This window comes from Stegodyphus dumicola, chromosome X2 (assembly GCF_044657685.1).
Source record: "Stegodyphus dumicola isolate Sdum_Otavi_A_Nest chromosome X2, ASM4465768v1".
Taxonomy (NCBI): Eukaryota; Metazoa; Arthropoda; class Arachnida; order Araneae; family Eresidae; genus Stegodyphus; species Stegodyphus dumicola.
The window spans coordinates 166,673,750-166,683,937 of NC_140781.1; the positions used below are offsets into that span (position 1 = coordinate 166,673,750).

General features: G+C 32.2%; 1 long non-coding RNA gene across 1 annotated transcript; it reads right to left on the minus strand.

The window, feature by feature from the left end:
- Positions 1 to 1,685: 1,685 nt before the first annotated feature.
- LOC118205821 (uncharacterized) lies at positions 1,686 to 4,080 on the minus strand. The gene is made up of 5 exons (XR_015039110.1): positions 4,058 to 4,080; positions 3,509 to 3,546; positions 2,947 to 3,031; positions 2,737 to 2,802; positions 1,686 to 1,921 (listed from the first exon to the last, which is right to left on the minus strand). It is a non-coding gene; the product is annotated as an uncharacterized LOC118205821 (long non-coding RNA).
- Between the last annotated feature and the right edge of the window lie 6,108 nt (positions 4,081 to 10,188).

The following is a 10,188-nucleotide window of genomic DNA, read 5'->3' on the forward strand; positions in this document are numbered from 1 at the left end:
AATGCATAAAAATAATTAAAAATACTAACTTACCTAATCTCCTTCAGAATCTTCATTACGTGGCGGATACACTTTTCTTCATTCTCTTTCAGAATCTTTAAAATCATACTTATCTTTCAAAGCAAGATACCAGGTAAAATAAATAACATAATAAAACATGTTTATTTCTCTCTCACACAACCTTAAAAAACATTTCTTACTATCCTTTTCAATACCACTAAATACCCATTTCGAATTCACTTTACTTACGGCCATGGGATCCAAAAATTCACAAACACTATTTCACACAACACAGAATAAAGCCAAATACAAAATTTCCAGATTTTTTCCCGATTTCCCCCCTTTTCCGATTAAAGAACCGTAATTCGTCCATTAATATCACATGACATATCCCATGATCTCTCATTTCCCCCACACAAAATAATGCGTAATCGGAACTCAGTACTGCTCACATTATTACCAAAGTCCCAGGTAGTAACCTTTATCGCCTCCAAAATGTCGCCAAACTACCAGTTACCGTAATGTAAAGATCAACCCCAAAAAGTTCTATGACCAATGTGTTACCTCTCGAAGATGGCAAGATCATCTATACAGTTTTTTCTTCAGTGTTATTTCATTATCTCTTGATTATTATGTGAAATAAAAGTATTTTTAAAGTGTAATGATCAGTATCATTATATATTGGTCACAATGTGTACTTATTAGTAACATATTTATGCCTTTACTGGATTTACAAAATACTGGGATTTAATTTTTTTATCTATCTGACCACTAGTGGATTTCAACTGCTATATAGTTGTCTTTTTAAACCGAATATTTCTTTGTACATGAATGGAATGACTTTACCATTCAAATCTTTCTTTCTAAGACAAAAGCAGTGTCTTGATTTTCTTCCCTAAACTTTACTTATTTCTGCTTTATTCCTTTTTTCTAAATTTTATTTTGAATGTTCTATACCATAATTGCCAAACACGGATTTGCAGAAAGAATTTTATATATACATTTTATGAATTAGCTTATAGATTTTGAAGCTGGAATATTATACAAAATCCACAAGTGGACTGCAATGAATTAAATGTAATATGAAAACTAATTGGAGAATGTGTAGATTTTTAATTATTGAATAATTTTTATTATAATTTGATATTAAATTCAAAACTAAATTGCGTATTGTAATAATGTGTTACCCATTTTAGATATAGCTTGATAGATGTCCTGATATGCAGTTTTTGTGTACACATTATCCAAATAATGTGAACAGCACCACAATGCTGCTACAGGTGAAATGCAGCAATGTAAAATTTTGTTTCAAACTTGGAAAAACACTAAGGGAGTGTTATAACATGCTGTGCGAGATGTATGGGTATATGGAAATAGTATTTTATCAGGAAAAAGTGGGTACAGATGTGCAATGGTGATTTGAAATATGTGCAATGGTCAAGTAAGCTCATGACATTGAGCACTCTGAGATGTTTCAATGAGAATAAAATTACATGAAGTTGGTCAAAAGTGAATTTGCAATAATCATTAACGATCTGATAATGCCAAAACTAATCAAGAAATATGTGGATTTCTAAATTTTAAGCAAAGAAATCATTTTTTTTATGATTCAGTATCGAGTTCAAAACTATGTTTTTAAAAAATATATTAGAATAGAAAATAAAGTTATATTAAATTTTTTTTTATTCATTTTCTCAAGATATTTATGATTGTATGTTCGTTTTCAATAATTTTTCTTTGATTTTCGATACAAATTCTTTGATTTTCTACAGATTTCTCAAATAAATTGTGCATCTGAGCTAATAAATTGCAGATATTTTTTTTGAGTCTGAATGATGTCCTTTTCTTCATCTTCAATTTTCTCCATTTCTATTCTTTTCCTTTTCTCTCTTTCTTCTATTTCTGATTGTAGAACCTGTATCTAAAAATAAAAATTTTTAAATTATCATTTAAAAATGAATAATTTAAAAGCAATAGAAACATTTCTTAATGATTAATATCTATTTTATTGGTTCTTTCTGATTATCCACCTACCCTCTAAAAAGTATTCATGCACAGAATTATGTATGTGACAAACTAAAATGTTGCCAAAATTTGTTTATGTGCAACATGCAGGCAGCAGTTGTTCATTTCAGTTCATGCATATTTCCATCTTATGGATTCAACAGTCATTTTTTTTATTAATGTTTTTGTATAAAGTACACTTTTTTTCTCACAATGAATTGTAAGAGGATTGTTGAGTTTGCTGGCTGATGAAAAAGAAAGTGTCATTTTTTTTTTTTTTTTTTTTCGAATTTGCATACTACACTAATTTGAATACTATATATACTGTACTTCTTAAATGGTAGAATTTTACTTACATGTTAGATGAAAATTTTTAAGAATGCGAGCCAGAAATTGGTTTGAAGATAGCCATATCTTGTGTATAACAGAACTTCTTACCTTAATATCAATTACACAAGTAATAATTATTTAAAAAATGGATTACCAGAGCATTTAATTTAGAACATTTCACATATATTTCCCCCTCCCTCCTGAATGTTATTAGTGAATTCCATAAGGGCAATTTATTTACAACAAAAATAAAAAATTATACAATTCATTGTTTTCATTTACATCTTATAATTTTATACTATATGGTTTTCCTTGTTTATTTAGACACATATAAGTAAGGCAAAAACATATAAGGCTTTTAAAAGCATATATACTGTAATTTTATATAACTAGAATACAAACTTTTTCGTTTCCCTAAATGCCATTGTGGTGTTTCAGCTGCAGAATGCCATTGCGATGTAGAGTTTCCTAAAGTAAATTTAGGGGGGAAAAATGAGAAGAAATCGTATGAAAATAAGTATGATTTACTCAAGAATTTGTTCTGACATATTTATACAATCAGAGATAATTTTTTATTTTGCATAATCATAATTAAAAGAAAGCATATAATACCAGTAGGCATTTCATCATTCTCTATAACTGCAAAATTTTCATTGCTTCCATCAGATATTCTGTAATTGTTTACTGAAGATGATCCCTGAAATATAATAAATGTTTACAGAAACAGACATACCTATTGTATAATGCAGTAACAGATTAGTATCAGTTTAACATGTTTTGGGAGCTTGGATACATCTGTTCCAAGAGAAAATTCAAGTGATAAGATGGATAGTGAAGCTAATAACTTTCAGAAAGTTGACAGAATAAAAACTGTTATACTATGCTGCTTTGCTCTTTGACTGCTTGAAAACAACAAAGTGAGTAAATCAACAAAATAGATATTTTATCTCCCATAAAAATTTTTAAAAACATTGCAGAAGAGACAGAGTGACATGTGTATCAATTTTACCCACAAGAGATCCATATAAAACAAGACAAAAATTAAAGAAATGATAATTTTTTTGTCTATAAAATGTTTATTCAAATGCAAACATGAAATCGTAATAATTGCAATTCATCAATTTTTGCGTTTTAAAAAGATTTGTAAAAATGATTAAAATTTTGAAATACTAACCAAATTTTGTTGATGATATTGTGGTCTGCAGTTGTCATCTAGGAAAGGAAAAAAAATACTTAGTAGAACATTCATTGACACACAACTATTTGAAGAATAGCAGAGAAAACTTCTAAAATTACTAATGTAGGGCAACATCATTTATCATAATATGCATTGATAGAAACATACTGCAATATTAAAAGTAAGCATAGTTAACAAGCATATTTCAGTGATGATTTACATTTCCTAAAAATTTTTAAACTTTTGAAATGCACAAATATAATGATACCTAACTCATGCAAACAGATACATATATCTGTACCCTGTGGAAATTATTTGAACTACATAAAAATGTAATTAATATTTTTATATATTCATATCAAATCTAGATAGCAATATAGATATTAAAAATCTGAAAATTCCATTCTTTCAGAATTCTATCACAATTCATTAACAGTGTATTTTTATTTTTAAGAATGGTTAAATGATTACATTATGTACTTGCATACAAGTAAGCTGTGGTTTGGAAAAGTCTGAATTTTTTTACTAACGTATTCAAACACTTACTATTCAAGGAACGTGGCATGAAAACTAATGCTGTATTCTAAAAAAATGAAAAAATCAAATACATATGTAAAGTTATTAAGAAATATTTATGATAAATATTTATGTTAAGAAATTATTATACAAAAAAATTACAAACATATTCATGATTATTTGAAAATAATGGCACTAGCACCTACCTGTTGGCTTGGAGTATGTATCGCAGAATTTTCTGAAGCTTCCAAAAAATAAAATATTACATAAGACAAAAAAATTTTACAGCAAATGATTTCAAAATAAAAATTTAAAAAATATACTTTTAAAATGAGTTTTAATTTTTAAATTAATTTTGTAACAACTTGAAAGATGGAAATATTTTGAGAATTTTCTACAGTTTTTGCCTGTTTGAACTATACAAGAAATTACAGTTTCTCCTATGTTGGATATATTACTTGAATTATAAATGGGACTAAAACCTGCAGTTTTATAACTATATACTTAATTCAAATAAATAATAACAGATTTGTTAAATTTAAATCCAAGCACTCAAAACTAGAAAAAAGTATTCAGTAACTTATAACTATTTTATCAAATGTTTACTAGAAAATTCAGTTATTTATGAATATCATACTCGCTTTTCACATTTATTAATGACATTAATAAGATTTAAAACACCCTGAATATCAGTAATATCTTGAACATCAAACACATGAAAAAAAATCTTATTTATATATCTGAAATTAACACATTATAAAATTCAAAAGATGCTTACATTTATTATATATTGTGCACTAGTATCAAATTCTAATGAGGTGATGCCTTCAACGCAAGTCTTCCCTATCAGGGCAAGGACTTTTCTTCAACATATGAAAGTTTCATATTCGTACTTGGCCCTCCTCCTGTACTGAAATGATTATTTTTTATTTTCGCTGCCTTCTTTTTTGTGCGGCTTTTCAAATCAATCCACTTGTTTTTTACTTGTTGTCCGGTCCTTTTGACTCCTAACCCAACAGAGTTCAGAATCTCCGCAATTTCACTCCATGCTTCTTTTTGTTCATTTAAATTAACGTATGATTTTCCTAATTCTCCACTAACAAGTTCTTTGTAACTCTCAAGAGAATTTACAAGAACTTCCAATTCTCGCCTAGAGAAATTACTTGATCTTTGCATGATTTTAACCGAAAACGAGACGCTAATGTTCAAGTTCTCTTCGCTTATCGAACAACGTGAGTTTGTTTACAGGGATACACAATTTCATTGGATAACAGCTTCTGTTCATCGGTTATGCTCTCCTAGCTGGAGAGATAGCTGGTTTCCAACTGCTATTTTGACGTCATCGGTTGCGAGAGGGCAAAAGCGTCGCATCTGAATCGCTTTGCTAGGCTCTGTTAGGAACGCCCTACTGCGATGAAGAAACTGCGATTAGCAAAGCGTCGCACTTGAATTCGCCCCTTAGTGCATGTAAATTCAAGTTAGCAGACAAAACAATATATTAAGCATGTGGTAGTAAAAATTCACAGATAATAAGCATGTAGATGTAAAACTAACTGGTTAAACGTGATATACTAAATAAATTTGTATTAAATTCAAGTTAGCACAGAAAAGAATATAACGGAAATAAAAATTCATTTGAAAAATATAAATTAGTATTAATGTACTGAAATTAACCGGTTAAACGTGATAAACGAAAAAAATTTGTCTTAAATTCCAGTTAATACAAAAAACAATATATTCCTTACACCAGCAGTGTTTGCTAATTTTGATGACCATGGTGATGCATCAAACTATTCTGTCATCTTAGATAATCAATAATATTTTTTATTTCAATTTAATCATCTATTTATGTCACACCAGCCATCCTCTGAAAGGTTATTGTTAGAAAAGCATTAACAATATATTGTTAAAATTTAAGCCAGAAAATTGATTTATTCTCATTTTAGATGACAATAACCAATAATAAAAATAAAAGCATTACTTAGTTACTTAAATTGCTGGTTCTTAGAGCTGTTAATAATTAAGAACACAACGTGAACAGCCGTGTTACAAATTAGCATTCACCCCTCCCGCCGTATTTTCTTCCTTTCATCCCGAACCGAGAACCGGCATCTATCTACGAAAATATTTCTATCCATTCGTTGTTAAAAAATTCAGGAAAAATAATAATAAATAAGAGAAGATTAATATAAATCTGCAAATGCGAACAACGACAGTGATAATTCAACAAAATGAACCCAAGAGGAATGGTTGCAAACTTCGAACAAGCGAATAGGATAAATGCGCTGGGTTACCAGGTTCTCTGCAAAAGTGCTTCCAAAAAAAGTTAATGAACTCTATATGTATGTGTTAAGAAAGATGATACTGTGACACCAGTGGCGTAGCGAGGTGGGGGGGCAAGGGGGCATGATGCCCTGGGCGCCGCTCGCAGAAGGGCGCTAAATGGTCTCCAAACAAGATTTTCATCATATCACTGTGTTCTTTTTCGGGGAAGGGGGCACTAAAAAGGTATTTTGTCCCGGGCGCCAGTTATGCTCCCTACTCTACTGTGTGACACAGTACATAAACATACTTGCACTTATAACATATCAAATTTACTCAAATGGGAAAATATATACATACCTGAAAGCAATCTTGCAATAGCATTTGGTTTGGAACTCTTGCGCTATCCGCTGGGGTATTTGTATTTACGCTGAATTCCTTTACCCATTTTTTGCACTCTTCAATCGAATTTATACTTGATCGTATCATTCAGCTTTCCAGTTGAAGCAGTACAGCAAAAAATTGTATTCTAATACAGTAATTACTATACATTTACATTATACTCCACGAAGATTTAAACGCCAGATCTGTTTACAATCAGATGGCGGGACATCTACCATATACCGTATTTATCCTCTTTTCAAATCGCGCCAACATAGTAATTTCGCCAAATTTCTTTCTGGGCATGCGCAGTATGCGACATTCGTTTAACACTGTTCAACTCAATGTGTGGTCTGCCATTACGCTCCCGGTTGCGAGCCGGTCAATGACGCAGCGGTGTTCGAGGTGGTAGCAGTTGATTTAGCAGGACCCTTGTATGTGAAGGGAGGTAAAGAAGTTTGGATTGTTTTGTTCACATGTGCAATATAAAGAGCCGTTCATTTGGAATTGACTTCCTCATTGTCTACCGACGCATTCTTGTTGTCGTTGAGACGATTCGTAGCCAGAAGGGGGAGGCCGAGAATAATTTATTCCGACAACGGAACTAGTTTTAGAGGAGCGCAAAGAGAACTTCGTAACATCAATTGGGAAAACATTTTGAGGCAAACGGCTATACAACGCATAATATATATATCGTATAATATGTGGGAGTATATAAAGTTTAATACTCCCACAGCCTCTTGGTGGGGAGGCTGGTGGGAGAGGTTAGTTCGTGTAGTAAAGCGGTTCTTACAATCGAGGAGTTGTACACAGTATTGTGCGACTGTGAGTCAATAATTTACTCTAGATCTCTTACCTATCTGTCCGAAAATGCGGATGATATAATCCCGCTTTTCACAGTCATACTTCTCATCGAGAATCGTAGTTTAGGTGTTCCCGATGTTGATTTCTACGATTCAAAAGGTCTTCGAAAAAGGGCTAGACATCGCCTAAAACTACTTAATGATTTAAGGCATATGTTTAGGAAAGACTATTTAGGCCTTCCGGTCCAAAATAAGAAGGGTCCATCGTCAGAGCTACGGCTGTGTGAAATTGTCCTAATAGGAGATGACATCAGAAAACGGATGCACTGGCCTTTTAGCCAAGGTCATTCGACTAATTCCTGGGAAAGATGGCAACGTGAGAACTGTAGAACTGAAGACTCAAGCTGGTACGCTGCTTCGTCCCGTTCAGTGAGTCTTTCCACTGGAAGTGCAGTTAACGGACACACCCACTGATCCCATTCACGATAACTCCTTTAGGCCCATATCACACGGCGTTTGTTTCACACGAACAACTGTTTCGGACAATTTTCCTGCCTGCTTTACTATTGAAAGAAAGACGTACGACTTTTTCCTTCCTTTCGAAGAAAGTTGCAAGTTGTTCGTTTTCAACCAATCAGCTATCAGCGCCGAATGCTGTTAGCTTGTTTGTAATGAAGATCCAGTTTTCCCTGTGTTAACCCCAAAGCGAGCTGTGGTGATTGGCTGTTGTGACAAAGCAGAAAAATTGTTCCAAACAGTTGTTCTTTCGAAACAAACCGACGTGTGATAGCAGCCTTACTAATCCTATTTCTTCTATTTCTAGTGATGAGCATTCAGATTCTAATGACTCTAGTAACATCCTGCAAGGTGCTAAAGTGCCAAGATTTGGACGTGTGATCAAGGTGCCTCAGAAATTAAATCTCTTCGACCAGGTACTGTATGTCTTTGAGCCAACCTGAAGTCGACTCAAAGAGGGGAAGAATGTAGGAGACGGCTGCTGCAGACAGACGATTACGTAACGGCTGGGCAAAGTCGACAGAAGGAGCGCCGCTTTTGATTAGACTATTTTTATTATTCTTATTTTTTCTTTAACTGCGAACTAAGCGGAAAAATTCCCTTTTCACTCTGTTATATGTATTCACTTGATAGAGTAATGTAGCGTTTTCCGCTTGTGTGAGATACCATATTAATAATCCCTGCTGTGATTATTTAATTTGTAACCTGCACATTGTACACCTGAGAGTTGCAAGAAATTCGTTAAGTTTTACAAAATATAAAATAGATAATAAAACAATTTTGAAATTCAAAATTCGAGTTTCCAGGTGCTCATGGGGCCCGCCAGCGGCCGAGCGGTAACGTCGCTGAACACTGGTAGTTCGGTACGATGTTCGAATCCCGCGAACGGGCTGGCTGCATGGGTGTTTTCGTGGTTTTCCCCATGTGTAACGTGTATACGAGCCAGTTTCCCTTACAAAGTCCTCCACGAAAGGCAATCCCTCCCTTAAGACAGATATCCCTCGAGTGCTTTGCCGTAATCTAATAAAGCAACCAAACCAAACCCACCACGTGCTCATGTTCTAGTAGAGGATTATGTTATTCAAAATTTGATGGCTCTCTATACCGTTGTTTTTTCGCATTTCTAGAAAATGCATACGTTCATGCAGATTCTTCATTATTTAAATTTCTTTAAATATAATACGGGATGATAATATTTGGTGGCAACAATTTGAAAAGTATACGCAGTTTACAGTAATTCAACGATAAATGTCGTTTCCAGACAATATCCAATTCGTGACTAACTTCCCCTTAAGGCTAAAAACTAATCAGGAAAATGGAAAATTACGGAAAATGAAAATGTATCTTTAAAACATAAGTACCGAAACACAAATAAGTACGATAATGAAAACAAAAGCGAATTAAATTGTCTCTAGATGGCATTTCAGAGAGCATTGTAATCAGATCATTATCTGTAAAATCATAGGTAGATATGAGACATTTTCCCTTAAAAAGCCTTTACGAAGGCTCAAGAAAATTTTTGAAAATATATAGGAAAAATAAAAAATCTTATTTCTAAACTTGAAAAACGTTTTCCCTCCGTCAATAAGAACACTTTTTTTAAAACTTTATTTTGCTGCTTACGAACGTTTATAAGAGTTCGACACTTGAATTGGAAAGCATCCCTTGCGTCGGTAAGAAAAGCTATCCAGAAAATATGTAAATGGAAATAAATTATGTAAATTAATTAATTTTATTGCATCAAAAATAATATTTTAAATCATTTTTTGGTTTATTATTCATGTAATTTGTTATATGATTTATTTTATGCACCTTTTTAGCTATTTATAAGACTATGCAAAATAAATCACGAAGTTCTGCATAAAGATAAACTAGCATTAGAATACACACTTTTAAAATATAAGAATACACGAGTATACATAAGAAAGTATATAAATATCAATTAAAATTTTTTTTATTATTTTATGACTAATGAACGCTGCATAGTAATCCTGATAATAGTCACTGCCACTTACAAAAATCGGATTAACTCATTTCCAGTGCTAGTTGAAACACAAAATTAAATGAAGCGAAATTTGTTTTGATTTAACGTATTATGAAATTTATAATTAGAATTAATTAACTTTTAATCAGATGGGTTTGTAAGGTCTTTCTACGTATTCTGAAAATACGTTTTCATAATTTTATTTACTATTTCTA